Source organism: Podarcis cretensis (assembly GCF_951804945.1).
Source record: "Podarcis cretensis genome assembly, chromosome: 15".
Taxonomy (NCBI): Eukaryota; Metazoa; Chordata; class Lepidosauria; order Squamata; family Lacertidae; genus Podarcis; species Podarcis cretensis.
The window spans coordinates 45234277-45260998 of NC_137185.1; the positions used below are offsets into that span (position 1 = coordinate 45234277).

General features: G+C 46.5%; 1 protein-coding gene across 2 annotated transcripts in view; it reads left to right on the forward strand.

Moving 5' to 3' along the window:
- Window positions 1-7995: 7995 nt before the first annotated feature.
- PLEKHA2 (pleckstrin homology domain containing A2) overlaps window positions 7996-26722 on the forward strand; it is a 97244-nt gene continuing 78517 nt past the window's right edge. The window contains exon 1 of one of the 2 annotated variants that reach the window (XM_079955150.1): window positions 7996-8139. The gene's annotated coding sequence lies outside the window, so the exon portion shown is untranslated. The remainder of the gene's footprint in view (window positions 8140-26722) is intronic. The other variant, XM_079955149.1, reaches the window with a different exon arrangement.

A 26722-nucleotide genomic window follows, 5' to 3' on the forward strand; every position in this document is an offset into this window, starting at 1 on the left:
CATTAATTATTCCCCTGGTTTTCTCGCCGGTTAGGCTTAAAAGGGAGGGTTTGTAAAATTACTTCCCACGTGGAATGCCTATAGTAAAATGGCAGCCGCCCAGAAGGCCACGTGGGCGGATGAAATGGCGGCAGGGGCGCACTGGTTGCCCGGCAACGGCGCAGCTGCTTCTGACGCTTTCCAAGTCTAAACTTCCGCGCGAAAATAAAACAGCCTGTAGAACTCACCCCCTCAAGAATGCTGCTGAAATGATTATTTAACAAGAAATTCTGCCCCTCACCCTGGCAGGAAAATGAAACACAACCGGCACAAAACGCAGCCCGCTCTCCTCCCGCAGCTGCCGTTCCGCCTAATTGCACCGTGCTCCCCTGCACAAACCCCTAGCTAAAGCCTGAAGCCCAAACAGCAAAACCTGATTGGATGGGTGCGCTGCGTCCTCCGAACGGCCGTTCTTCCTTGAGCTCCTTGCAGAACAGGCAGTCAGCAGCCGAGTGCAGGCAACGGATCACCAGAAAAAGCTCCACAGAGCTGAATAAATTCCTCTGAAGGGGGCATGCAGCAGCAGGCAGGGCAAGCTCCTGAGGGCAGGGAACTTGCACTGAAACACACAGAGCTCCCTGTAAAACTGTAGACGTGAAAGAGATGCTGGAAGAAAAGCACACAAACACACACACAGTGATTTTAGCTCAATTACAGCTCCGGTGTTAAACTGGAGCGCAAAGGGGGGAAACCCCCAGAAGGAGAAAAGCCCCACAAAACTAGAGATAACAACTCCTGAAAATCAAGCAGTTTACAAATCAAGCAACACCAGCAGCGAATGCTGGAAATTCCCTGTAAAAGAAAGGGAGCTTTTTCTGTGAAGCTACAGCATATTCCACGAGGTGCCCTGCAGCTCAAGAACAAAGGCAACAAAGAAGCAAGGCAGGAACGCTACGCAGATAAGATCTCCAACAAGAAGGAACAGCTGATATGCGGGAAACAAACGCGAGGGCTAGCCGGCGAAGAAAGGGCGAGCCCCCTCTGCGCCAGCCCTAAATAGGGCAGACCCGGCCGGGATTCCCCTGTTCTCGCGGGGGCTGAAACCAGCCCCCGCTCAGTGGGGGTGGGCGTGAAGCCCGCAACCCCACCTCCTGGGCAGGCTGGAAGTGGCTTTGTGATTCGCCACTTCTGCACATGCATGTGACGTCATTTTGAGCGTCTGTACATGCACGAGCGGCAAAACCTGGAAGTAACACATTCTGTTACTTTCATGTCGCTGTGGAGCGCAATCCGAAAACGCTCAACCTGAAGCAACTTTAACCCGAGGTATGACTGTATATATCAACAGTTATGAACAAAAAGTTGACAGAGCAATTCTTTCAATAGAGTCCTGCCCCAAAGTCAAAGTTAATTTGCAAAATTCACGTTCAAGATCCAAATTACTTAGTTTAAAAGTCCAAGTTCAAATTTGAAGCACAAGTTCAGATACTGATATTTGTTGGTACAATCCACACTCAAGTTTAAATGAATCCAAGTTCAAAAGTAAAGTCCAAGTTCGTGTACAAAAATAAAAGTCCAGAAATCCAAGTGAAAATCAAAGTCAAGCTCCGAATTACAGCTTCCTTTTCCAAAGAAGGGGATCATACACCCATAAATTCCAACTTTATCATTAACTAGGGCAAAGCCATAAAAACATAGTGTTCTTTTTAAAAAATATATTTTTATTGAGTTTTACACAACAAATTTAAATTCAAACAAAACATCATCATTTAGGATCCCCTGAATCCTTTGACTCCCCTCTGCCCTTTCATGGTTACCATTATCAATCTTTTTTTCCAACTGCTTCCCTTATTTTCTCTATTTTTTAAAGAAAAATAATCCACTTTTATCATAGTTTTTCATACATTACAAGCATTACTCACAACCTGCCAAAGTGTTTAGTTGTTTACAGTGTTCTCTTAAATACATTATAAAATTTTCCCATTCCTTTTTAAAATTCTTCTGTTCCTGGTTTCTGATTTTCCCAGTCAATTTCACCATTTCGGCATAGCACATCATCTTCATCAACCATTCGTCTCTGGTCAGAACTTTGTCTTCTTTCCATCTCTGGGCCAATAGTATCCATGCTGCTGTCATCACGTACATAAATAATCGTCTCTGCTCCTTTGGTTTCTCTGTACCTGAAATACCTAACAAAAAAGCCTCTGGTTTTTTCACAAACATTATTTTAAACATTTTTTTCAACTCATTGTAAATCATTTCCCAGAATGCTTTTGTTATCTTGCATGTCTACCACGAAAAGCAAAGTGTTCTTGATTCACCTGTAAAATATTCCCATGCAGAGTAAACTGCACCACTGACGGGATGGACTTCCTTTTTATCTTCCCGTCGTTTTGCTGAATAAAGCCAAAATAAATTCTTTACCTTCTGCCTTCTGATGAGGTTTTTCAGTCAGCACTGAAGAATTTTGGAGAGGAGAACCGCTGTTGGCTGGAGCTGAGGCTTCTCTTCGCTGAGTTGCAGTGGAGTCTTTTTACCCACCGGCTCAGATCCTGACTCCTCTCCCCCCACCTTTCGGAGTACAGAGAGAGAGAAAAAGGAGACAGGGGAGCTCTTTTTTCAGGTCGCAGGACCCCAAGGAGCCCCAATGTTCCCTTTGGGGGGTTTTTTGGGGGGTGCGCTTTGCCTTAGCGCTTCCCCCAGCCTCTAGTGGCGATTGAGCCTGTCAGAGCAATCAGGCTCGCACTCCAATCGCTATTACGCAGCACCCGAAAGTGAAAAATCCTACCATTTATTAATTTCTTGGGTTTATGGGAGTCTCCCCCCCCCAATCTCTAACAATACTTTGGAAGTGTATTATTTGTAACCCAGTTCATTTTTAACTACCTCCAGAATAATTCTCAATTTTTAATCCAGTATGCATTGTTGGCATGATTGTGACCCCAAGAGTTAAGTCCATCTCCTGGAAATGTTAAGGAGTCCTCTAAAGCTTTGAAGCATTGGGTGCTGCCCTGTGCCCTTGCAAGCCTATGCTCTAAGTAGCCAAAGCTGTGAGCACTGCACAACACTTCATATGCCAGAATGATGCAGGCAAGGCCAAGCGGTGCCAGACCTACCAAGAACAACAGACGGCACAAATAAGCAGCAGTTTCTGTATCCAAACAAATTGTTCCTTTAAATGAATAATGCTTACAGTTGTTTTGTCAAGTCTACTTCCCAGCTGGGATTCTTCTCTCTCTCCCCCCCCCTTTCTTAATACCTCATCCTCAGCAAAACTCAAAATTTGCAAATGTGAGCATTCTGGAGCAGCTGTTTTGCTGGTGAGGGCTGGGGCAGGGAAGCAGTCAAGCAAGCTGCCTCCTTAGCTGCCACTTGAGGGCTCTGTTTAGTTGAAAAAGTGAATGCAAGGCCTTTTACCAGATGGGAACTGAAAAAATTCAGATAGATTTGCACAACATGGGCTGTCCCATTTTTAACCACATGTATGAAGTCACCAGCTCCCCAATTTCTTGGCTAGTTACTGGCATAACCCCTCCCCTTAAAGCCCAGATCCTCCCCGAGGTTTCCATCTTTTCCTCAGTCCATGCTTCTGCCTTTAAAAATGCATTTGTTTACTGAATTGTATTGTTTAACAATATGCACTCTTACACACACACCACAAGTGGCAAGATGCTTAAACAGTGCCAATGCTTACCACTGGGTTCAGTTTCCTTTGAACGGTGGAGTCTTTATGATATATGATTGCATTTGCGCATATATACAACCTGAGCATAAGATGGAAGGGCTCACAGCATTAACACTCCAACAAATCTGGCTTCTCTGCTAGGTTTCTACACACCCCACCCCAAAAAGCCATAGCTTTGGTTTCAGCACCAAAATCTACGAAAGCAACTTGCCTGTACAGTTACATCTGTTTTGTTCACACCAGTCATTTTTTCCTTGTGAGCTACAGCTTCTTCCTCTTGTACCTTAACTGTCTGCTCTTCTCTTGATATAGGATTGGGGGTTTCATATGAATGTCTTTGGGTCTCCTCCAAACCTTTAATTTTATGTTTGTAAGACTTGGAGTTTGTAGTTTCTTTGTTAAGTTAATGGGCCTGATGAAGTCTGTGAGGAATCCATTTATATGTCTAAAGGGCTGGTCCAGTGCAGATGTGTTGCTATAGGGACACCTAGTCAGAGATATTTCCAGAAGGAAGGGAGGCCTTCTCCCCTCACCCCAGAGGAAGGAGAACAATAGGCCAGGGGATGACTGCCTTTTGTTGAAGTCTCCTGTGGAGCTAGGAAGCTACAGAGGCGCTGGAGCAGGCCATTCTGTTTGTAATGGTCATTTGGCAACTCCTTACCATTACCACCACCCTACGTGGAGGCTGGGCAGCTAAGCTAGCTGTGCTCTCCCTTGCAAATGGAGCTCTTGGCTCCAGTATTAGGGTTGCCATATTTGAAAAGTCCAGATACAAAAGTTGTTTTGTATGGCAACACCTTTTGCAACATGGACATTTCCTGGCCTTCTAACATGGATCCTGCAGTGAAGCCATAAGAGATATTTCTGCAAAGTGATACAAGTATTTTTCCAAATTATGGAGGGCTGCCCCTTTTCTTTACTCTTGTGCCTGGAACAACAGAATTTAAAGCAAAGCAGAGGTAGAGCAGAAAAGACTCTCTTATAGGGAAGCAAATTGCAAGCTTTCCAGCTTCTATAAATAGTTCTGCAACATGTGTGTGATCTGCTCATATCTGTCAGAAAAAATGTTTCAGATCTGGACCTCAGGCAGTCACAAGGTTTACAAAAGATGCCCCAGTTTCAGAAGGGAAAAAGTAAGGAACGTTACAGTTACTGGGGTGGGAAGGAGAAGCAGAAGCAGATGAAAATACCATTTCTTTCATTCGCTGACAAAATAAGTCCTTCAAAGACAAGCTAAGAATTGCAAATAAATAAATAAATGTGAATATTGCAAGGTCTAGGAATTCAGCAGAATTAAGCAGAAAGGTAGTTCCCAAACTGTTATTTCATGCAGCAAGTGGAGGGTTACATGTTTGGAAAAACTCCTAATTTATTTTGTTCCATTTTTATCCCACCCTTTCCTCTGAGGAGCTCAAGGTTGTGTATATTGTTTACACATGCATCTTTCATCCTTACAACAATCCTGCAAGACAGCTTAGGCAGAAGAAGAGAGCCTACCCAAAGATCATTGCGTGAGATTCACAGTTGAATGGAAATCTGAAATTCTACCCAGCACATCGCTCCTGGCTCCCTTGGGGCAAAGAGAATATGCCAGTAAGAGGGGCTCAGCCTAGTCGAGGGCAAGATGCTCTCTCTGTGCCAGGAGCGGGTTTGGGGGAGCCTGGAGAGCAGTCAGACATGAGATCTGCTGAATAACTCTGCCTGCAGCCCAAAGATATTCAGCTGCAGACCAGATTACTAGCGTCATAAAAACAATAATATATATAATATATTATATAACAACAATCCAATAACACCCCACCCCCCAAAAGAGCCGCATTTTAAAAGGGCATAGGATGTCAATCAGATCAACCAAAGGCCTGGTTAAAGAGGAACATTTTCGCTTGGTGCCTAAAGGTATATAATGAAGGCTCCAGGTGAACTTCCCTGGGGAGAGCATTCCGCAGATGGGGAGCCACTGCAGAGAAGGCCCGTTCTCGTGTTGCCACCCTCCGGACCTCTCAGAGGAAGCACACAGACAAGGGTCACAGAAGATGATCTCAGGGTCTGGGTAGATTCATATGGAAAGAGCTGGTCCTTGAGGTATTGTGGTCCTGAGCCATTTAAGGCTTTATAGGTCAAAACCAGCACTTTCATTTGGGCCCAGAAACTAATTGGTAGTCAGTGCAGTTGGACCAGGATTGGTGCAATATACTTAAAGTGTCTTGCTCTGGTGAGCAACCTGGTCGCAGAATTCTGCGCTAGCTGAAGTTTCCAAACCATAGTCAAAGACAGGCCTACATAGAATGCATTGCAGTAATCTAACCTTGAGGTTACCAGAGCATAGACAACAGTAGTTAGGCTACCCCTGTCCAGATAGGGGTGTAGCTGGGCTACCAGCCGAAGCTGATGGAAGGCACTCCGGGCCACTGAGGCCACTTGAGCCTTGAGCAACAGCAAAGGATCCAGGAAGACCCCCAAGCTATGAACCTGCTCCTTCAGACAAGAGGAGGTGATCTCCCACCCATCTGGTCTAGGGAACCACCCACTAACTGTGCCCCCATCTTATCTGAATTGAGCTTCAGTTTCTTGGCTCTCGTCCAGTCCATTTCCGAGGCAAGACACTGGTCCAGCACTTCCACTGCCTCACCTGCAGATGTAAAGGAGAAATAGAGCTGAGTGTCATCAGCACATTGCTGACAACGTACTCCAAACAACTGGATAGCCGCACCCAGCAGTTTCATGTGGATGTTAAAAAACATGGGGAATAGGATTGAGCCCTGTGGAACCCCACATTGACAGTTTCACAGGGCTGAAAAGCACTCCCCAAGTAACACCCTCTGGGAATGACCATCCACGTAGGACTGGAACCACTGCAAAGCGGTGCCACCCACCCCTAGTTCGGAGAGTCGCTTCAGAAGGATACCATGGTCGATGGTTTCAAAAGCTGCTGAGAGTTTGAGAAGAATTAACAGGGACATGTTTCCCTTGTCTCTCTCTTGACAGAGGTCATCATACACGGCAAACCAAAGCAGTTTCTTTGCCAAAACCAGGCCTAAAACCCAATTGAAATGGATCCAGAAAATCAGTTAATTCCAAAAGTGCCTGGATCTGTGATTGAAATGGATCCAGAAAATCAGTTTATTCCATAAGCGCCTGGATCTGGTCGGCAACCACTTGCTCCAGAACCTTGCCCTTGAAAGGGAGGTTAGCAACTGGCCAGTAGTTAGTTAGGTTTTTCTGAATCCAGGAAAGGTTTCCTAAGGAGTAGTTTTACCACTGCCTCCTTCAAGCAGGCAGGGACCACCCCCTCTCGAAAAGAGGTCTTGATCACCTCCCTTGCCCAGCCAGCTGTTGCCTCCCTGCTGGTTTTTATCAGCCAAGAAGGACAAGGGTCCAGAGCACAAGCGGTCGCCCTGACTGATCCCAGCACCTTGTCCACATCCTCGAGCCTTGCCAACTGAAACTCATCCAACACAACAGGACTAGACTGCATTCTGGACATCCCATGAGATTCATCTGCTTTAACAGCAGACAGCAGCGTAACTAGCCACTCGGGCACCCAGAGTGGCACACATGCCATCCACCGAAGGCAAGCACCCCACGGGGCGGGGCGGGGCGGGGCGGGGCAGTGATCCCCGCCCACAGGGGTGATCGGAAAGGCGATCCGCAGCGATCCCCGCCCACTGTGGCGATCAGTATGGAGATCCGCGGTGATCCCCGCCCAGGGAGGATTTTGTCACCCCTGAGATGGCACCCGTGGTGGACCACACTCACCACACTCCCCTTCCTACACCTCTCACAGCAGAGTCAAGGTCATGGTGGATGCAAGTGATTTTATCCTCAAAATGCCTTGCAAACAAGTCACAGTGAGCTGCCGTTGGTTCTATCACCTCCTTTGGGCCAGCCTGCAAAAGGCCAGTACAACCCGGGAAAGCTCTGCCAGCAGGATCGGGCACTTTGTTTAGCCCGATCATCTGCGCGTTTCTTCAGAAGTCGGCCCTGCTAATGGCAGGGGCTTTTGCTCTACCGAACACGCACGCCTTTCTTCCTCCCAGGCTACGGTTAAAGGCAGAGGAACTTTGGGTTTCTGTTTGGTTTGCAACTTTGCAACTTGAGCAGAGTCCGCTTGTTGTCGGCGGCCGCCCGGTCTTCTTTGCGCGCGCTCGCGCCCCGCCGAGGATGCCCAGGTGAGCCCCCCCCCCCCTCCCCAGGGCTCCCGCTCCGACGGGGCGCTCGCTCTCGCCGCCGCCGCCGCCGCCGCCGCACCCCGGAGGATGGGCGGGCGGGCGGGCGGGCGCGCAGGCGACGGCAAGCCTCTGCGGGCGCTCTCGGCGCACCCGGCACTCACATCCGGGGCTGGCTTTGGCTCCGGGAACCAGCAGCAACCCGGAAAAAAGAGGCGCTGCCGAGGCGCGACGGGAGCTGCTCGCGGCCGCGCCGCCTCCGAGTGTCGCGGGCCATGTCCGGGGCGCGCCGGCCAGAGACGCAGCTGGGTGAGTGCCGGGGGCGGGAGCACAGCCGAGGGGGGCCGGGGCGGGGGTCCCCGGGGCGGGAGCGGGGGGCGGATGCCCTGCGCTGGGAGGACGGGGCGCTTGGGACGGCCCGATGCTCCCAGAAGCAGCCGCCCGCTGGGGCTCAGCCCGGAACCTGTCCGGAAGGCCGAGGCACCGGGCCAGCAAGCGAGAGGGCCTCTGGGCATGTGCTGGGATCACCGGGAGAACGAGGGCACCAAGTTGCTCGCTAGAAGAAGTTTCTAGGTCAAAGGGACGGGAAAAGCTTTATGAAAAGAAACCCAAGCACGCGTGGCGGGGCTCTTTGCGTCTTTACTCTGAGGTAAGCCCTGGGAACGCCAGTGGTCCCGACTCCAGTCGGCGCGTATGAATGCGACATCATGGGAACTCCCGTTGCTGATCCATGCTTCCCGCGTGCATTTCTTAGTGGGCTAAGAAAATGTAAGAAACTTGCAGTCGGAGTTTTTGCAGCCTCCGAAGTAAACACCCACACCCCGCGAGTTCAATGCGACTTTCCTCCCACGCCCGCGTGCAGACGGATCATTCCTTTCCATGCAGCGTCTCTGGAAGTCCGAGGAAGAGCGGCTGCGCTGCGCTTTGGCACAGGCCGAGGCAGGGGGTGTGTCCCTTTCGGCTGCCCTTTGCGCCGGGCCAAGGCATCCTTTAAAACAGCAACGGAGTTCTGTCTCCTCTCCAGACCTTTAACTGTGTTCAAAGAGGATTAGACCAATTTGTGGAGGATCTCAGTGGCTGTTAACCCTGGTGATATATGCTCTCCCTCACTCTGGGAGGCAGAAGTGCTTCTGGATACCAGCTGCTGGACATCCCAGGGTGGGAGGGCGAGGGCTGTTGGACTTTGGTCTGCTTGCGTTCATCCCAGGGGCATCTGGGTGGCCACAGTGAGAACAAGATGCTGGACCTGATGGGCCACCGGCCTCATCCACCAGGGCTCTTCTACCTTACTTCTAGGAAGAGTTCTGAGCCCAGTCTGCAGTTGAGAAGCAAGGGTGGTGCTCCCAGGGGATCTCACCTTAAGAAGCTCAAAGTCACACACTGCCTGTCCAAACATTGTCCTGTTTGACTTTGTGGGGCAGCTCAAGATAGGTGCTGGGATTCGGTGATGGCTGGGAGGAGTGGGAGGTCCCAGGTCAGAATTTTAACTTGACTGCAAGCCAACTAAGTTGCTTCATTTGCAATAGGCATATGATAATGCTGGCCTACTTTCCAGGGTTGTTGTAAAGATGATTCACACAAAGTATGTCAAAATGTGTGTGTGTGTGTGTTCCATCCTGAAAAACATAGGAGTTTAAGTTTTTTTGCAGTGCCGCATGATTTTGCATTAAAATACTAGCCTGGCCACCCCACCCCACCCAATCCAGATTTACACTTTGTGCTGGAAATGTAATAAGTAAAAACAAAGCAAAACCTGTCACAAATGGCCTGTTTGTGGTATCTTAAAAACCCATTTGCACCAGTAAGCCTACATCGCGAGGCCCCCACAGAAAGCACCATAGAAGTGTTTTGCTATTGCATCTATGGTCCATGGAGAGTTTTATATAAAGAACAAGAGAAAGTAGACTCTTCAAATGAGGACCTCTCCACCTCTTCATTAGCTCTATTAGTATTAAAAATCCATTGCAATCTCTATTTTTCTACTCAATAAAATACATTCTCTGTTCCCATTGGTATCTCTTTAGCTTTGTTACTGCTGTTAATCTGAAATAAAAGTTGCTGCCCTGGATGCTGATTGCGGCAAAATAGAAAGTCTGTGCCTTGAAACCTCCCAGAAACAGTTTCTCTATTGCATTTGTATTCCACTCATCCTCTAGGACAGGCACATCCAACAGGTAGATTGTGATCTGCTGGTAGATCACTGGTAGATCAGTGGCTCCCGCAAAGAAGCTGAACAACTTTGGCTCCCCTAAAAAAAGCTCAACATTTTGGCCCTTCACCCCTCTCCTCCCTAAAAGCAGCTCAACAAGTTTGACCTGAACCCCCCAAAAGGGGGTAGATCACTGCCAGTCTTTAACTCTGTGAGTAGATGGCAGTCTCTTAGGAGTTGGCCACCCCTGCTCTAGGACACTTGGGGCACCCACACACTGTCCCATGTTATCATCAACCAGAGAAAGGAAAGAGAAAGAGGAAGGTGGCTGGTCCAAGGTCATCCATTGAGCTGCATAGAGATTTGAACTCTGCCCTCTTAAGTCCTGCTGGATCAGGCCAGAAGCTCATTTGGCTCATCATCTGCTCTCTCGGTGGCCAACCAGATGCGTATGGGAAGCCCCCAAGCAGATCCTCTTGAGTTTGCTGCCAGATGTATTGGGATGCATCCTTGTGGCTTTTTATTCTCTCACCACAAAGTATTTGTGAACTTGGATAATGTGAAAGGACCACCATGCAGGCCAAACACCAGCCCTGCCAAACCTGGTGCCCTCCAGGTTCCCCTCAGCTCAGCCAGCGCAGGCATGCGTATTGGAGCTGTTGTGGAGAAATTATGGAGAGCCCAGCTTGGGGAAGCCAACCCTTGACTTTTCCCTAGGGTGCGATTGGGTGGGGCTTAACCAGAACCAGAGGAAATAAGGCTTGCTTCTTCTTTTTATGACTGCTTGGTGTGTATTGGGCTGGAGTGAAATGTGATTTGGACATTCACTAGAGCATGTTGCAAACAGGTCTCTCTGTGGGTAATTGCAGAATCCTCTGTGCACTGGGTGTTTGAGTGAAAGGTATTAGCTGTGGGACAGAGGTTACCCAATCTGGGGATGGGGTTCTGCATCTTTGTGCTTATGGTCAATAAAATCGTGCAAACTGTATCCCCCACCTACCCATTATTTCCCAGGCTCAAGTATTCTTCATTATATTTAAGTTAGAAACCTATATGCATTATGCCTTGGAATAATTGGAGAACATATGATTGGATTCAGGATACTTAGCTTTTCTGTTAGTTTGCTTCAGATATTCAAAGCACCTCCCCTATATCGTCCGGCTAGTTTTGGTGTTCTCCTTGTATTGCAGATGGGGAAGGAAGCTGCTGGTTTGCCTAAAGCAATCCTGTGAGAAGATATTTTAACTGGAACTATTATGCTGCATCAGCTCTTAAAATGGTTGCAAACAAACAAAAATAGAGTGGATGCTTTTTTCTTTGGCTACTTATTGAGCACTGTTAATGTTACCACATTCCTTCATGGAAAGGCTCGTCTGCCCCTACATTAGAGGCAGTATACTCCACAGCTAAAGCTCGTCTCTTTTTCATCTCCATGCCAGACAAAAGCTTCCCTTGTTAAAATTCTGCCTACCTTACAAATGTTTCAGAAGCCTGCCATAAGAAGAGCCTTGGCAACCATAAGTACTCCAGAAGCTCTTATACAGGAACATCAGAAAACCTCAGCATGGATCATCACCTATTTGGCTGTTCCTCAGATGTGGAAACATGTCTTGGCATGAGTTGAGGTTGAGGAGCGGCAGTGATGAGGGCTGCAAAGGTGCCCTGGATTTAAAGCACATTTTCCTCTCCCGTCCAAAAAACAATCCTGGAAATTATAGTTTACCCTTCACAGAGCTGCAGTTCCCAGCACCCTTAACAAACTAACAGTTCCCAGGATTCTTTGGAGGTGAAAATGTGCTTTAAATGCGTTCTAATGTATGGTGTGTGCACAGCCAAAGTTGGCTTTTCCTCTTCAGATACGTATTTTGATTCACAAGATACTCTGTAATGTCCATTGTCTGGATCTCTTCTGCATCAGTGGTCCTTGTCCCTTCCCCGCTTTATTGAAAAGGGATTTTTCTGGTGTGCCTTCCTCTTACACACAATGTAAGTCAGCATGTGCTTTGTGAACACCCAAAGAGGAAGCTATGTAGACTGCAAGCACAGAGGAACTTGGCAGCCTTCCCAGGGGATGAGGTTCTGAAAAATAAGGGTCGGTCGAGCTGCTTGGCTTCATACAAAACAGCCTTTCTATCGCTGGAGGGTTGAATGCCTTACCAGAACAGGGAAACAATATTTTTTCTTTCTTAGGGTGTGCTTGTTTACTTGTGCATTTGCCCCCTCAAGGAATTACAGGCACTGTAGTTTGTTTAAGGGTGCTGGGAATGGTAGCTCAGTGAGAGGTAAATCAAACTGCTCAGAATTCTTGGAGGGAAAGAATTTGCTTCAGAGGTGTGTTCAAGGTGTCGCATCTATGCAGCTTAGCATTGCCAGGCTGTGTGTGCTGCAGGAATGGCTCATTTTTGCCCTTGTTCTCACTGAGAGTGCATATATGTGTCTGTACTCGGGTGTTGCTCCAGGTTTGAGGGGGCTGTTAGCAAAATACCTGCTGGTGGGTCCCCTCTTACATTGCAGGGATCTCTGGCAGGCTAACCTGGTGGTTGTGGTAGTAGCAGGCAGCAACACTCAGATGAGAGCAGGGCACATGGGGGGGTGCTGGGACATAAACAGTCACTGTTTTATTTACTTGCAATGTCCTGGGGAGAGAGACTTAAATGCTGGCTCTGAGACTCCAACTGTAGGCTGCCATTTTAATTTCTCACACTGTCCTGAAGGGCATTATGGATAATTTTATATATCATTGTATAGGGGCTGAGGTCTCTGCCTGCCAGCCCTGCCCACCCTTTTGTCTTTACCCCACCCCAACCAAAGCCCCTCCCTTCCAGCCCACCTACCTTCTTGCCTATCCCTTCACCTGCTCACCCCAAGCCCAAAAGCCCAAGCCCTTTTTAAGGAGTGGCCATGCAGTTGCCAGTGAGCCCAGTTGGTTAGGGCAAGGTGCTGATCATACCGAGGTCCTGGGCTTGATCCCCATATGGGTGCATATTTCTGCATTGTAGGGAGTTGGACTGCATGGTCCTTGGGGTCCCGGTTGTTCTATCACTCCACACCATGGCTTGCTAAACCGCTGTGTGAAGGGTCTTCCCCTACGCTAAGCAGCTCTGCCAGTTGGTGGCCATTTGAACTGCAGAGCATTACAGCACCTTAAAGGTTGATGTGTGTAGGAAGAAAGAATTTTCAGCAGCTCTTTAGCTGAAAAAGGCTCCCAGAGTGGCTGACAAAGCGTGTTCTCATTAAAAGAGAGCACGTGTTGCAGATGGGGCCAAGCAAGACACCCCGTAGCTGCCAGGCAGGATAGGATAGAGGGGCCTGGCAAGGATTGGTTGTTGGTGTTGGGTAAAATTGATGTTGCCAATTTGGGAGTGGGAACAGAGATTATTTAAGCAGTGCTCACAGCGATCTGCTTTCTCTTTCGCTGTGGGCACCGGATCACCCGCCTGTCCTCCCTTGTTTTGGGCTTGTGCTTTGACCTTGCTATGCCTGTCATGGGGTCGTCTGCTTTGGGGCAGGGGCCCGGTAGGAATTTTGCCATCTGGCTGATTAGTGGGTGCCATTTGGTTTTTTGCCTATTGCGTAGCAAATCGTCACAACTTGTAAGGTTGGCGGTTAGGCATTGGTTAAAATTGTTTGGAGGAGGGGTATGGATTGGCTGGGCCTGCCCTTTCAATGCTGCTGCTGCAAGGGGATTCCATTAAAGGAATTCAGGGGCTTACCATCCTTTCGTCCAAACCCCTGGTATCGGGTTTGGGCCGCGTAAGCCCCTGGGAGCATGCGGGGAGAAGCTGAGGGTCTGTGTCGCAGCTCCAGTTATCCCCGATCTTGTTTCCCCACACTGGCTTTCGCTGGAATCCGGGAGTCAGTTCTGTTCCCAAGGCGGGGGAACAGATAGTCATAACCAATGCCTAAGCAACCACTCACATCTATGTATGTTAATAAAGTTGTGGCCAAAATTATGCCAAAAACCTTGTGATGTGTGAGTTATTGGGGTAGGGATGTTTTGGGGGATCTCAGCACGCAAATATCAAAAATAGGATGTAAGCAGCTGTCATATACAGACTCCAGATCATTGCGCCCATGTAGCTCAGCATGGTCTGAACTAGCTGACAGACAAACACTGCCATCAGACTTAAAATGTAAAAGATATAACACAAAAGGAAAAGAGATGGGGAGGGAGGAGAAAAGTAGGCATTAGCCCCCTTTGTAACAGCATTCTTGTAATGCCCAGCTGCAGTGGAAGAGCGCAAGGAAAGGAGCAGCCATATGTGGCTGGTGTTCTGCTGAGTGACTAGAGAGGCCCTGCAGCCATCTTCAAGCCGCTGCCAGAGGAGAAGGAAAACGCTGGCTCTTTGGCAGGGCCGGATCTAGGTTTGATGAGACCCTCTGCTACTGAAGGTAATGGGGCCCTTTATATGTCCAGCTGCCCTTTGTCAACAACAAATTGTCACTGTTTTTTGTGTTGAATATATGCTGTATGGTAATTTATGGACCTAATAGGTATCTAAAGCCATTTGCACATGCAGAATGTAGGCAACCTATATATAGAAAGGAGCAAACCAGTGATATTTTAGGGAGCAGGCAAGCAGGTGGGGCCCATGACTTACATCATAGGAGCCTACACAACACAAAACACTCTTGCTGTATGTAGGTTTTATTTTATTTGTTTTTTATCTTATATTTTGGAAATGTACATCTAGTTTTTTTTCCTTTAATTTTTTTGGGGGCCCCCAAGAGAGTGGGGCCCTAAGCTATAGTTTGTTTAGCTTATACATAAATCTGGCACTGCTCTTTGGCCCCACTTTGGATAGAGAGAAGGTTTTCTCCCTCTCATCTCATCATACTAGGACCTAACGCGGCCATCCTGCGAAGCAGAATATTGGGAGATTTAAGACAAACAAAAGACAAACAACTATTCACCATGCATAGTTGAACTATGTAAATTGCTCTTATGGAATATGGTGATAGTTACCACCTTGGAAGTCTGTAAAAGAACTAGACCAATTCCTGGAGGATAAGGCTGTCTATGGCCACTGGTCAGGATATGACCCTGTTCTCCCTCCCCTGTGAGATGCCTTTGAATGCCATGTCTGCCAAAGAGGGGGAGAGAGCTCTTGGCTGCCATGGCCTGATCCAGGCTCTTTTTAATACCGCACCAAGCAAGCTAAACACAGCTGACCAGCTATCACTTGTGGCTGGTTGTAACACTTCCTCCTGCCCCCTGCCTCCCCCGCCCCGTTCCTGCATTCACAGGCAGGCAGGAGAATTGGGTGGTCTATTGAGCCCTTGGTGGGCTGCTATAACCTAGCTGATGGGCTACCCAGCTTGGCATGCTGCAAGTTAAATCTTCTGGGAAAAATGGGGGGGGGGTTGCAAATGCAGTAATACCACAATATTCAAAACCAACATCCCTCTCAGATGGTTATCCTAATAATAGTTTTAGTTATGGTGCCTCAGCATCTGCATTTGTGTTCTGCCAGAAATAATTGAGGACCTATTAATTTTAGCCTTGTAATTATTTTAAATTAAGTGTGTTTTCCTCCCCCCCCCAATAAATTTATCCTTGCTCAACCTTAATATTCAGCACTCTAGTCCCTCAAAATTTGTATTAAGCAAATGAGCAGTTAAGACACAGTCTCACCAAAGTGGGGGATGAGGCTATTTGGGCCACAGTGTGCCTTTGGGTTTTGATTCATGAATAATTGCAAGGTTTTCTCTGCTCTGCAGTCCCACATAACAACATGAGGTCCTTAATACTCAGGTTGTTGTAGAAAATTACTGAGATAATATATACGAAGCTGGCACAGCCTTCAAAATGGGAAGACTTCTTGAATCTCATTTCTTGCCATAACTAGCTGGATACCTTGAAGTGAGTCCCACTCTCTCAAACCCATGTGTCTCTCCTCACTAGAGGGGATAAGAAGACCGACTTGCCTTGCAAAGTTGTTGTGAGCAGGCTGGAAAGTGCTGAGTTTGTGCTTCGTTTTATTCCGTCCTGAATACATAGATGGGAGAAGCTTATGCCAGAGAGAGAGAAGGAGAGGGGCAGAGGGGGAGGGAGGGAGGGAGATAATTCTCCCAGGTCAGACCGGGAGGTTGGACTTGTCTTCTTAGCTGATCCCAAGGGCTACAGTCAGTGACTAGTCGACTACAAGAAGCATCATCTCGGCCACAATTTAATCACCCAAAGGTTGTGGTACTTGTGGCAGGGCTTGCACATCTAGGGCTGGCCCCTTCAGCCACCTGAAGGAAAGGCAGTCTGGTTGCTGCCTGGTTGCTGAAGGAAAGGCACTCAAGTTGCTGACAGGCAAAGGCTACAAACCTGTCCTCTTCTGAGGATTGTCTTATTTCCAGGCTGTTCCATGATTTGAATATTCCTCTGTATGAAAAACCCCCAACCCACTTCCTCTGGAAAATTAATGTTGTGGGGAGAATGGGGAATATTTTTTTTTTAATTGTTTTATTTATTTACAACATTTATTTCCCACCTTTCTCCAGGGAGCTTAAGGCAGTGCATGGTTCTCCCCCTCTGTTTTTCCTTCACAGCACCCCTGTGAGGTAGGTTAGACTGAGCATGACCCAAGGTGAACTTCATGGCTAGTGGTTGGTTTCCTGGGGCTGTGGTGCCCTTTGGGACGGGTGGGTCAGAAGGCAGGGAGGCCAACAGTAGGTGGCGCCAGAGCCAACCATAGGGAGAGCCAAGCTGCTCTAGTTTCATCCCAATGGTCTCCCTGCTGTGTTCTACAAGGGCAAAGCTGAGACTCCCTTTTCTTGCAGTGAACCTTTTCCTGCATTCTGAAGTGACAGAGACCAGAAACAGGTTTAGCATACCAGTGCAAATTTGGTTGGGCTTGAGTTCCTTCAGCTCTCTGAGCCCATCGCAAGTGCCTTCTGCTTCAACTTCTGAATGCCTGGTGAAAGACCCTTTACTCTTCCATCAGGTTTTTGCAGGAAATTAAGAATAACTTTTCCCATAATTGTTAGCTGATTTCTGATTTAAACTTTTTTATATGGGCTTCATGGTATTCTTTTGTGTACGGTTGTTGTTAACCACTCTGATTTTTTTATAAATAGCAGTATATGTATATATATATGTAAGTAAGTAAAAGAGACACTATCAGACTTAAAAGACATTTTCCAATAGCACTGAGGAAAGTACAGAGTGAGGCCGGGGGGGGGGGGCATTTGTCTTGGAGGAATCCTGAGGGCCAGAAAGGGAACCTTGGAGGGCCACATAGAGCCCTGAGCCTGAGGTGCCCCACCCCTCATGTACATGGGGACCAGCAGCATGAATGTGTGAATGGGTCCCATGCAAAAGCGCTGTTTTTCAAGCGGGACTATAGCTTGTTGGTAGAGCTTTATGTGTCAAAGGTCCCAGCTTCCATCCCTAAGATCTCCTCCGCCTATAGTTCACATCTACAACATACGTTCAAAGCACGTGACTGAACCCCAAAGAATCATGGGAACTGTAGTTTGCAAAAGGTTCCAGGAATTGTAGTACTGTGATGGTAAACTTCAGTTCTCAGGATTATTTGGTGGAAGTCCTGTTCTTTGAATGGATGCTGCGGATGTGACCTAAGAGTGGTGGTTGGTAAAGTCTGCGTAGTGCCCTTCAGATTTTGTGGGCTACAGTTCCCATCGGTCCCATGCAGTGTGGACAATAACTATGAATGTTGGGAGTTGTAGAGGCATTTCAGGATATGGTGCATTTGTTTCCCAACTTTCCCCCCTCTGTCTTCAATATGCAAAGTGAAAAAATGATCCCACAACAAGCATGACAAATCATTTACTGCAACCGGTTTACACAATATATGGTTCCTCCTTTTTACAAAATGTCAAGCTCTGTAGTCACTTTCGCTATGAACTCAGAAAGCCTATCCGCTGTGCAAAAGCTTTCAGGAGTGAATGGCTGGGGCACCAGGGGGCTTGTCTTTTAGGTAAGATGTTATTACTGGCAGTTCCTGTAGCAGGAGTCTTCAAGGGAATGAATGGGAGGCTTCAGCTGGTAGCCTGGTGGTCTCCTGCCTTTAGCAGTTTGGGCCCCTGTTTGCCAGTCCTCCACTCAAGACCCAAGTTCCAATGGGGAAATGACCTTGGGGAACACCTTCCTCTTGTCAGGCTTGTGCATGGTGGCCCTGGACCTGCCTTCAGACAGTAGGTGCGGATCACATAAGCTTTGGATCCAGATTCTGCAGCAACACATGTAATTGCAAATCTGCAACCAGAACCGAATCTAGAAATGGAGGATGTGTTTGCATATATCTGCTTATTTCATGTGACTTCCAGGATGGAATATATTACAGATGCTTTTAATTGTACAAGAGCTGAGGAAATGGAAGAGAGAAGGGCCTGAAAATGTTTGCAAAGTCAGAAGTCAGGAAATATTGCCTCCCTGTAATCAATCCCCACCAGTTCTCTTGTCTTGTGAACCCTTTTGTTTTAAGAGGGAGGGTACAAATCCAGTAAATTAAACAAAATGAATGGAATTGCCACTATCAATTTAGCTAGAAGTTAAAGCCTCAGCGCCTAGGACTTGCCGATCGAAAGGTCGGCGGTTCGAATCCCTGCGGCGGGGTGCGCTCCCGCTGCTCGGTCCCAGCGCCTGCCAACCTAGCAGTTCGAAAGCACCTCCGGGTGCAAATAGATAAATAGGGACCGCTTACCAGCGGGAAGGTAAACGGCGTTTCCGTGTGCGGCTCTAGCTCTGGCTCTGGCCAGAGCAGCGATGTCACGCTGGCCACATGACCCGGAAGTGTCTCCGGACAGCGCTGGCCCCTGGCCTCTTAAGTGAGATGGGCGCACAACCCCAGAGTCTGTCAAGACTGGCCCGTACGGGCAGGGGTACTTTTACCTTTACCTTACTACCTCTAGGTCTTCCGGCAGCCAGACTTTATACAGGGCACTGCATGTTCTGCAGCTCAATGATCAGGAATGTAGTTTGTTATTGTACAAAAAATTAGCATATTGAGAATCTAATCTTTCAGTACAAGTTTGTAGCCCTCCAGGCAGTGAAAGTGTGTTAGCAATGCATGACCTGGCAAAGCGTGCGTGCGGGGGTGGGGTGGGGAGTCAAGGTGCCTCTGTAGGTCCCTGACTGGCACACACAAAACCACACCTAATCCTTATGCAAAATAAAAGGATGCATGCAAATTCTCTTAATTTGCATAACACACATTGGTTGTAGAATTGAACTCTTAAGGCAGAATTTTAATCTGAGCGCGCGCGCACACACACACACACACACACACACACACAAACACGGTGCTGTCAAAATTCCTTTGGGAGTCTGCCACAGTCAGTGTCTCTGGTTGACTGAATCATGTCTTCAGTTGGCCCCTTAGTAAGCCAGGTGGCAAAATAAAACTGGAAACGGCAAATCTTGCAGCGTGAAGACAGTCTTATGATGTTAAAAACAGAAGCCTGCTTTTGTGTCTGGAGAGATTACGCAAATCACTTGAATTCTCTCGGGTCCAAAATTTGGGTAGTTGGCAGCAGGGTGAGAAGTCTGTCTGCTCCTTCCTTATTAGCCTCAGCCTTTCTCCCCATCTATTCTGGTCTGTCCTCGGGGAAGGTGTGCTGAGAGGCGGTACCACGTGCTCTAGAAGGGCTTGTTCTTTTTCCTCTGGTGGGACGGAGCTTTGTCTATAAGGGGCAGTCTATGGTTTTGTTGCCTGCAGTGAAGTTGTACCATCTCAGGAGGATGGTACAGCTTTAAGGCAGAAGGCTGCAGGTCGGGACCAGACCAGCCAAGGTCTGTGTACACTTGTGGAGCAGGCTGTCGGCTGAAGTATGAACTCAGGTTCTCTGCAGTCACTGGCTTGAGCTGGAAGCTGAAATGCAGCAAGCAGAAGGAGACCAAGCATTGTTGGTCAGGCAGACAGTGGAATTCCTAATATTTAACCTGAGGGTATCCAAAGGCTTCACTCTGCCCACAGTCACACGTACAGGTAAGCCAAAAACCTTATCTCAATAAAGCATAGTGTCCATCCTATCTAGCACAAGCAGCTAAACAAACCAGAAAGGAAGGTGGGTGCCCCCTTCATAACTCAGTTCCTGGAGGGCAAAAGGGTTGGTCTGCAGTGGCATCCTTGTGCACCTGCCAGTGACCTCCTGCTGTGAGTGCTGCTGCCCTGGGCCACTTCTCTAGCATTTCTTTGAGCCCCAGGCAAATGCCTGCAGTGCACTGCCGGTCACTCTGGGCATGATGGGCCTTTACAGTGGCTTCTGCCGGGCACTCATCAAAAGAGTGCTGCTGCTCTTACTCCTTTGCAATGCCTGCCTGCCCTCTTCCTGCCTGTGGAACAGAGGAGGCTGCCTCATGCCAAGGAAGATCATGGATCCATCTAGCTCAACATTGTCCGCACCAACAGGCAGTGGCTCTCCAGGGTTTCAGATAGGGGACATTCTCACCCCACCCCCTCGCAGATGCCAGGGATTGAACCTGGGACCTTCTGCATGCCAAGCAGATGTTCTGCCACTGAACTATGGGAGGGATGGAACCACTTGCCACCAGCAGGGTTCAGCATTGGAAAACCCCATGTTAGGGACCCCCTCAAACCTGGAGCAAGCCCTGGTTAGCTCCCCTCTACGTGTGGCATGATCTTGATCCTACCCCTGCCCCTTTGCATCTGCTGTTTTTTTACAGACTCACACACACTGAGATGCAAGATACACAGTGCGTAATGTATCCCTTAGACCAGATCTTGGCCTCCACTCCCAAGCCTGTAGTTGAAGACCTCGCATTCCTGATGCTCAGTGCTCCCAAGGCAAGGCCTATGCTCCTCTGTGCTTGTGTGCAGCGTCTTGTTCAGTGGGTTCTCTTTCCACAGTGTGACACAATGGCTGTGGTAATGAAGAGGTGCTGACAAGCTCTAATGGAGCCAGGGTGCTGCTGCTCCTGCTGCAGTGCTAAGGCTCCTTCCTTTCTGGACTTTGCTGAGAGAGATGGAAGAAAATCGTTCACGCTTAACCAAGCTCCTCCTGTCCAGGAAAAGGCGGTGCTACCTCAGGTGGTGCTCAGAGATCTGGTGAGCCGAGGAGCTAACAGTTGCACCCAAAGCCTTTGTGTGCATTCCAGAATGCAATGTGCTGGAGTTTAATTTTGGCCAAAGAAATTAAGACTGTGGTGAACTAAAACATGCAGGCTAATTGCCTCCTGGTGCCCCATGTACAACCTCTGGAGGATTTGTCGTGCCTGTGATAACATGCCTGGGTTGGGCAAGCTTTCTGGAATGGCATTGCGTCCGTAGACCTAAGACTCCGGTCATGGAGGGGCTGCAGTGAGGACTGCAGCGCCCATTGGGCAGGGCTGGACTCACTGGAGTGAACTCCTGGGGAAGTGCTGGAGGGGGGGGGCACAATGACGCAGGTGTTCTGCTGTTGCTTCCCTGCTCCAAGTGTCCATGTGTTTTGAAATGTTCTTACGCAGTCAGTGGTGTTTTAAGTTTTAAGTTGGGGGGGGCGTTTGTTTTTTGCTGTGTTGGGGTGGGGTGGGTATTTGGTTGGGGCTCTGGATTGGTTTAGTTTTGGTATAATTGTATTTTTTATTTCCCCCCTACTGTTTTATTGGCTATTGTATCATTTATACTTCGCTCTTAAGGGGAGAGGGTCAGGGCTGCCTGGGAGTGGGCCCCAGACAACAGAATGGCTGGGGCAGGTTCCACAAGGCGGAATGCACTGGTACACCTGATCTCAGGGATCACGGGCAGGAAGAGGGGTCCCGCTAAGACCAGACCATGGCATCGCCAAGGAGACAGGCTTAGTCGTTGTTTGAGGACTATCCCTGCCTTCAGGTCTGGTCTTGACTGGAATGATACTGGAATCAGCAAGGGAGACACACATGACCTGAAGGTGCTGCTGTGCAATGCCAGGTCAATGATTCATAAGACCACTGCCCTCCACGACCTGATTGTGGATGGAGGCTTGTGACAGACTTGGTTGGATGAAGCAGATGGGCCACTGCTTGTCTACCAGGTTTCTCTTACGCACAGCAACCCAGGTCATATGGGCGGGGGAGTGGGGGTTGCAGTGATTTTTAGGAAGTCATTAGTTTACACTGGGCGTCCTATTGGGAAGACCCAGTTTTCTGAGTGTATGTTCTGGAAGTTGGGCAATCGGGACAGTGCAGGATTCCTTTTGATGTACCGACCTCCCCGCTGCACCAAGGATTCCCTGCCCGAGCTGCTTCAAGTCATGGCAGATGTTCTCCTAGTTTGACACCTAGTTTGATTGTCCATGGGGATTTAAACATCCATGCTGACACGACCTTACAAGGGGCCGCTTGGGACTTCGTGGAAAGCATGGCCTCCATGGGGCTGTCCCTGAATAAGCTTGGCCCAGCTCACAGTCGCCTTAGACCTGGAGTTCACCTCTATAGATGTGGGTAATCTGACACTAAGTAAAAGTGAAACAAAAGAAGTGCCATGGTCGGATTACATCCTGGTGCAACTGGACTTCTCTGCGACCTTTCTCTTCTGCAGGGAGGTGGGACGGATTTGGATGGTCTGCCCCCATCACTTAATCATCCAAATGGATCCAAATGGTTTCCAGAAAGTGGTAGGGGATGTTTTATTCTATGTTGATGACCTTTCAGCTGATCCACCAAGCTTGTAACTTCATCAAAAAAAGAAATGAGATTTGTCTGGTGTGACTTGTTTTTGATAAACTCATGCTGGTCTTGGTAATCACAGCATCCTTTTCTAAGTGTTCACAGACCAACAGTTTAATTATCTGTGCTGGTATTATTATTATTGTCCTGATATTGATGTCAAGTTCACTGGTCGGCAGTTACCTGGGTTTTCTTTTTCCCCCTTTTTGAAAATGGGGAATAACATCTGCAGGGACCTCACCTGTTCTCCAAGAATTCTCAAAATCGTAGACAAAGGCTCTGAGATTACATCTGCAAGCTCATTTAGTACCCTTGGAAGCAGCTCATCAGGTCCTGGAGATTTGAATTCATTTAAAGTAGCTGGGTGTTCTCTTAGCACCTCTTTTCTGGTCTTGGGCTGCAGCTCCTTCCTAATATCATTTATTCTGTTATCGCCAGGTTGGGCATCACGTTCCTTTGGGGAGAAGACAGAGGCAAAGTATATTTGAGTAGTTCCGCCTTCTCTCTGTCACCCAATAGCATTTCTCCATCTTCTCCACGCAGAGGACCTAACACTTGCTTGTTCTTCCTCTTGCTTCAGACATAGCTGGAGACACCTTTTAAAATTATTTTTAACCTCTCTTGTGTGGTTAAAAATAACTCATTCTGAGTTTTAGCCAGCCTGACTTTCCCCCTGCAACTGTTGGCTACTCGTCTAGACTCCTCCTTTGTGATTTCCCCTTTCTTCCATTTCTTATACATGCCCCTCTTAACTCTCAGCTCATCTGTGAGTTCCTTATGCAGCCACACCGGTTTCCTTAGATGCCTCCCACTTTTCTTTCTTGTTGGTATTGTCTCCATTTGGGCCTTCAATATTTCTCCTTTTAGAAACTCCCTTCCATCTTGGACTCCCTTCTCTTCAAGTATTTCTGACCACGGGATCTCACCCAGTAGCTCCTTAAACCTTTTGAAATTGGCCTTTTTAAAGTCCAGAGTGCATGTCCAACTACACTCAGCTTCCCCTTGCCTGTGTATCATGAAACCCAGGAGAACAGATCACTTCCTCCCAAGTTTCCACGTACTTCCACTTTATTGATCAGTTCCTTCCTGTTGGTGAGGACAGGTCAAAGATAGATGATCCCCTTGTTGCTTCTTCCACCTTCTGGGAAATGAAATTGTCAGCAAGGCAATGGAGGAATTTGTTGGACCTTACATTCCTGGCAGAGTTTGAGTTCCAACAGATATCGTGGAGATTGAAGATGGAGATGACTAATATATCTCTCCTTTTTGAATGTTTGGTAATCTGCTCTAGTAAGGCATCATCCAAGTCTCCAGTCTGGCTTGGAGGTCTATAGGTCTACTGTTGTTTCTCTCTCTTACTCTTTTTTAAATAATATTGTTATTGAATTTTACATTATTCTTTTTTATCACAAGTACATCATAACAAATAATAACAAACTGATTTCCCCGCTCTGCCCCCCCCAACTTCCCTCAACTTCCCTTTCTGTTTTTTTTGCATATGAACTTGTTCTGCTTACAATGTTGTTGTTTAGTCGTTTAGTCGTGTCCGACTCTTCGTGACCCCATGGACCAGAGCACGCCAGGCCCTCCTGTCTTCCACTGCCTCCCGCAGTTTGGTCAGACTCACAATACTATACTTCAGTATTATATCCTTAAATTAAATGTGATTATATTCTTATCATTTAAGCCTAATTTTTATAACTTCTATGTTTATATTATTAATTGTAAGTGTTTACTCAAACCCTGCTAGTGAGTCCATTTTTTTCAATTGATTCCGTAGATGCAGCATAAATGGTTCCCAATCTTCTTTACAATCTCTATTTTCTTTGTCTCTGAGTCTTTCACTTAGCTTCGCCATTTCAGCATATTCCATCAGTTTTTCTTGCCATTGTTCTTTGGTTGGTATTTCGTCACTTTTCCATCTTTGGGCTAGTAAAATTCTAGCCGCTGTTATAGTATACATGAACAGTTTTTCCTTCTCTCTCTCTTTTTTTGACATTCTTTTCAATTTGTTATAATCATTTCCCAATACTTTTAATTATTTTACAATTCCACCACATATGAAAGAACATGCCTTCTTTTTCTTTACACTTCCAACACTTATTGGAGCCTGTTCTGTACACTTTTGCCATTTTAGCAGGTGTAATATACCACTGATACATCATCTTCATATAATTCTCTCTTAACAATATACAATCAGTAATTTTTTAATTTATTTTCCATAGTTTTTCCCAGTCTTCCATTTGAATATTATGTCCTAAATCTTGTGCCCACTTAATCATTACCCCTTTGACCTCTTCATCTTTGGTTTCCCATTCTAATAATATATTATATGCTTTCTTCAAAAGTTTAATATTATCATCTATTATTTCTCTTTGAAATCTAGATATACTATAACCAAATCCTTTATTATTATCTTCTTTAAAAACCTCATTAAATTGACGATGTTGTAACCAATCATAAACATACTCTCTTATCTCATCAAAATCCTTAAGCTTTAACTTTCCTTCTCTATCAACAGCTCTCTATATGTAGGCCATCTGCCTTCCATATTTATTCTTTTAACTGAAGTTGCTTCAGTTGGGGATACCCACCATGGCATTTTTTGTTCTAATAGTTCTTTATATTTTCCCATACTTTATGATTTCCTAATTATATGATTATGGAAGCCTTTATGTACCTTCCATTTATTATACCATAAATATGCATGCCATCCAAATCTGTTGTCATGTTCTTCCAGATCTAACAAATCTGTATTGTCTTGTTTTTATTTAATTTAAACCCTGCAACTTGCCCAAACTTCTGAATCTTTTCTAACGCTATCGGAAGAGAATTTTTTGGATCTGTAATTACCAGGTCGTTGGCATATGCTTTCAATTTATATTTTTTCCTACATTAATTCCTGTAATCCTTTCATCTGCCCTTATATTTCTTGTCAGGACTTCTAGAACCAAAATAAATAATAAAGGTGATAACGGACATCCTTGCCTTCTTCCTTTATGTATTTTACATTCATCTGTTACCACCTGATTGTCAATTAGTTTTGCTTTTTGATCTGAGTAAATAGCTTGAATTCCTTTTCTAAAATTATCTCCAAAATTCATTTCTTGTAATACTTTTTTCATAAATTCCCAAGAGACATTATCAAATGCCTTCTCTGCATCTGTAAACATCGATGCTTCTTACTTTTCATTTTTCACTTCCAGGTATTCTATAACATCTATAGTATGTTATTCTTCATTTGTCTCCCTGGAAGAAATCCTGCCTGGTCATAATGTATATATTCATTCAGTACTATTTTCATTCTGTTGGCCATTATATTAGCAAACAATCATTATTTAATAGCGAGATTGATCTAGAATTTTTTATTGAAGTCAAATCTGCTCTTGTTTTGGAATTAATGTTATATATGCTTCCTTCCATCTCTCTGGGACTTTCCCTAATTTTAAAATCTCATTCATTACGTATATCCTGTAATGGTATTAAAAGTTGTTTGTTTAATTTCTTATAATATTTTGCTGATAGTCCATCTGGTCCTGGCGATTTTCCTGTCTTTGCTTGCTTGATTGCATCTAGTACGGTACTTCCTGATCTGTTATCTGGGCATTTAAAATTATCAATTTATCTTCTTTAATTTTTGGTAAATTGTTGTTGTTTGTTGTTTAGTCGTTTAGTCATGTCCGACTCTTCGTGACCCCATGGACCAGAGCTCACCAGGCACTCCTGTCTTCCACTGCCTCCCACAGTTTGGTCAAACTCATACTGGTAGTGTCTATAACACTGTCCAACCATCTCGTCCTCTGTCATCCCCTTCTTCTTGTGCCCTCCATCTTTCCGAACATCAGGGTCTTCTTGCAGTCCATGGGACTCTCAAGAGTCTCCTCCAACACTGATTCAACATTAATTCAAAAGCATCAATTCTTCGGCGATCAGCCTTCAGCCTTCTTTATGGTAAATTACTTACCTTCAAATATTCATCTATCTCTATCCCCTTTTCACATCCTTTCCTATATAAATCTGTAAAATGTTTAACAAATGTTTTCCTGATTTCTTTTAGATTATCTATTATTTTTTCATTTCATTTATGGTATTTTCATATATGGTATTTATGGTATTTTTTTTTTTGCTAATTTTTATTCATT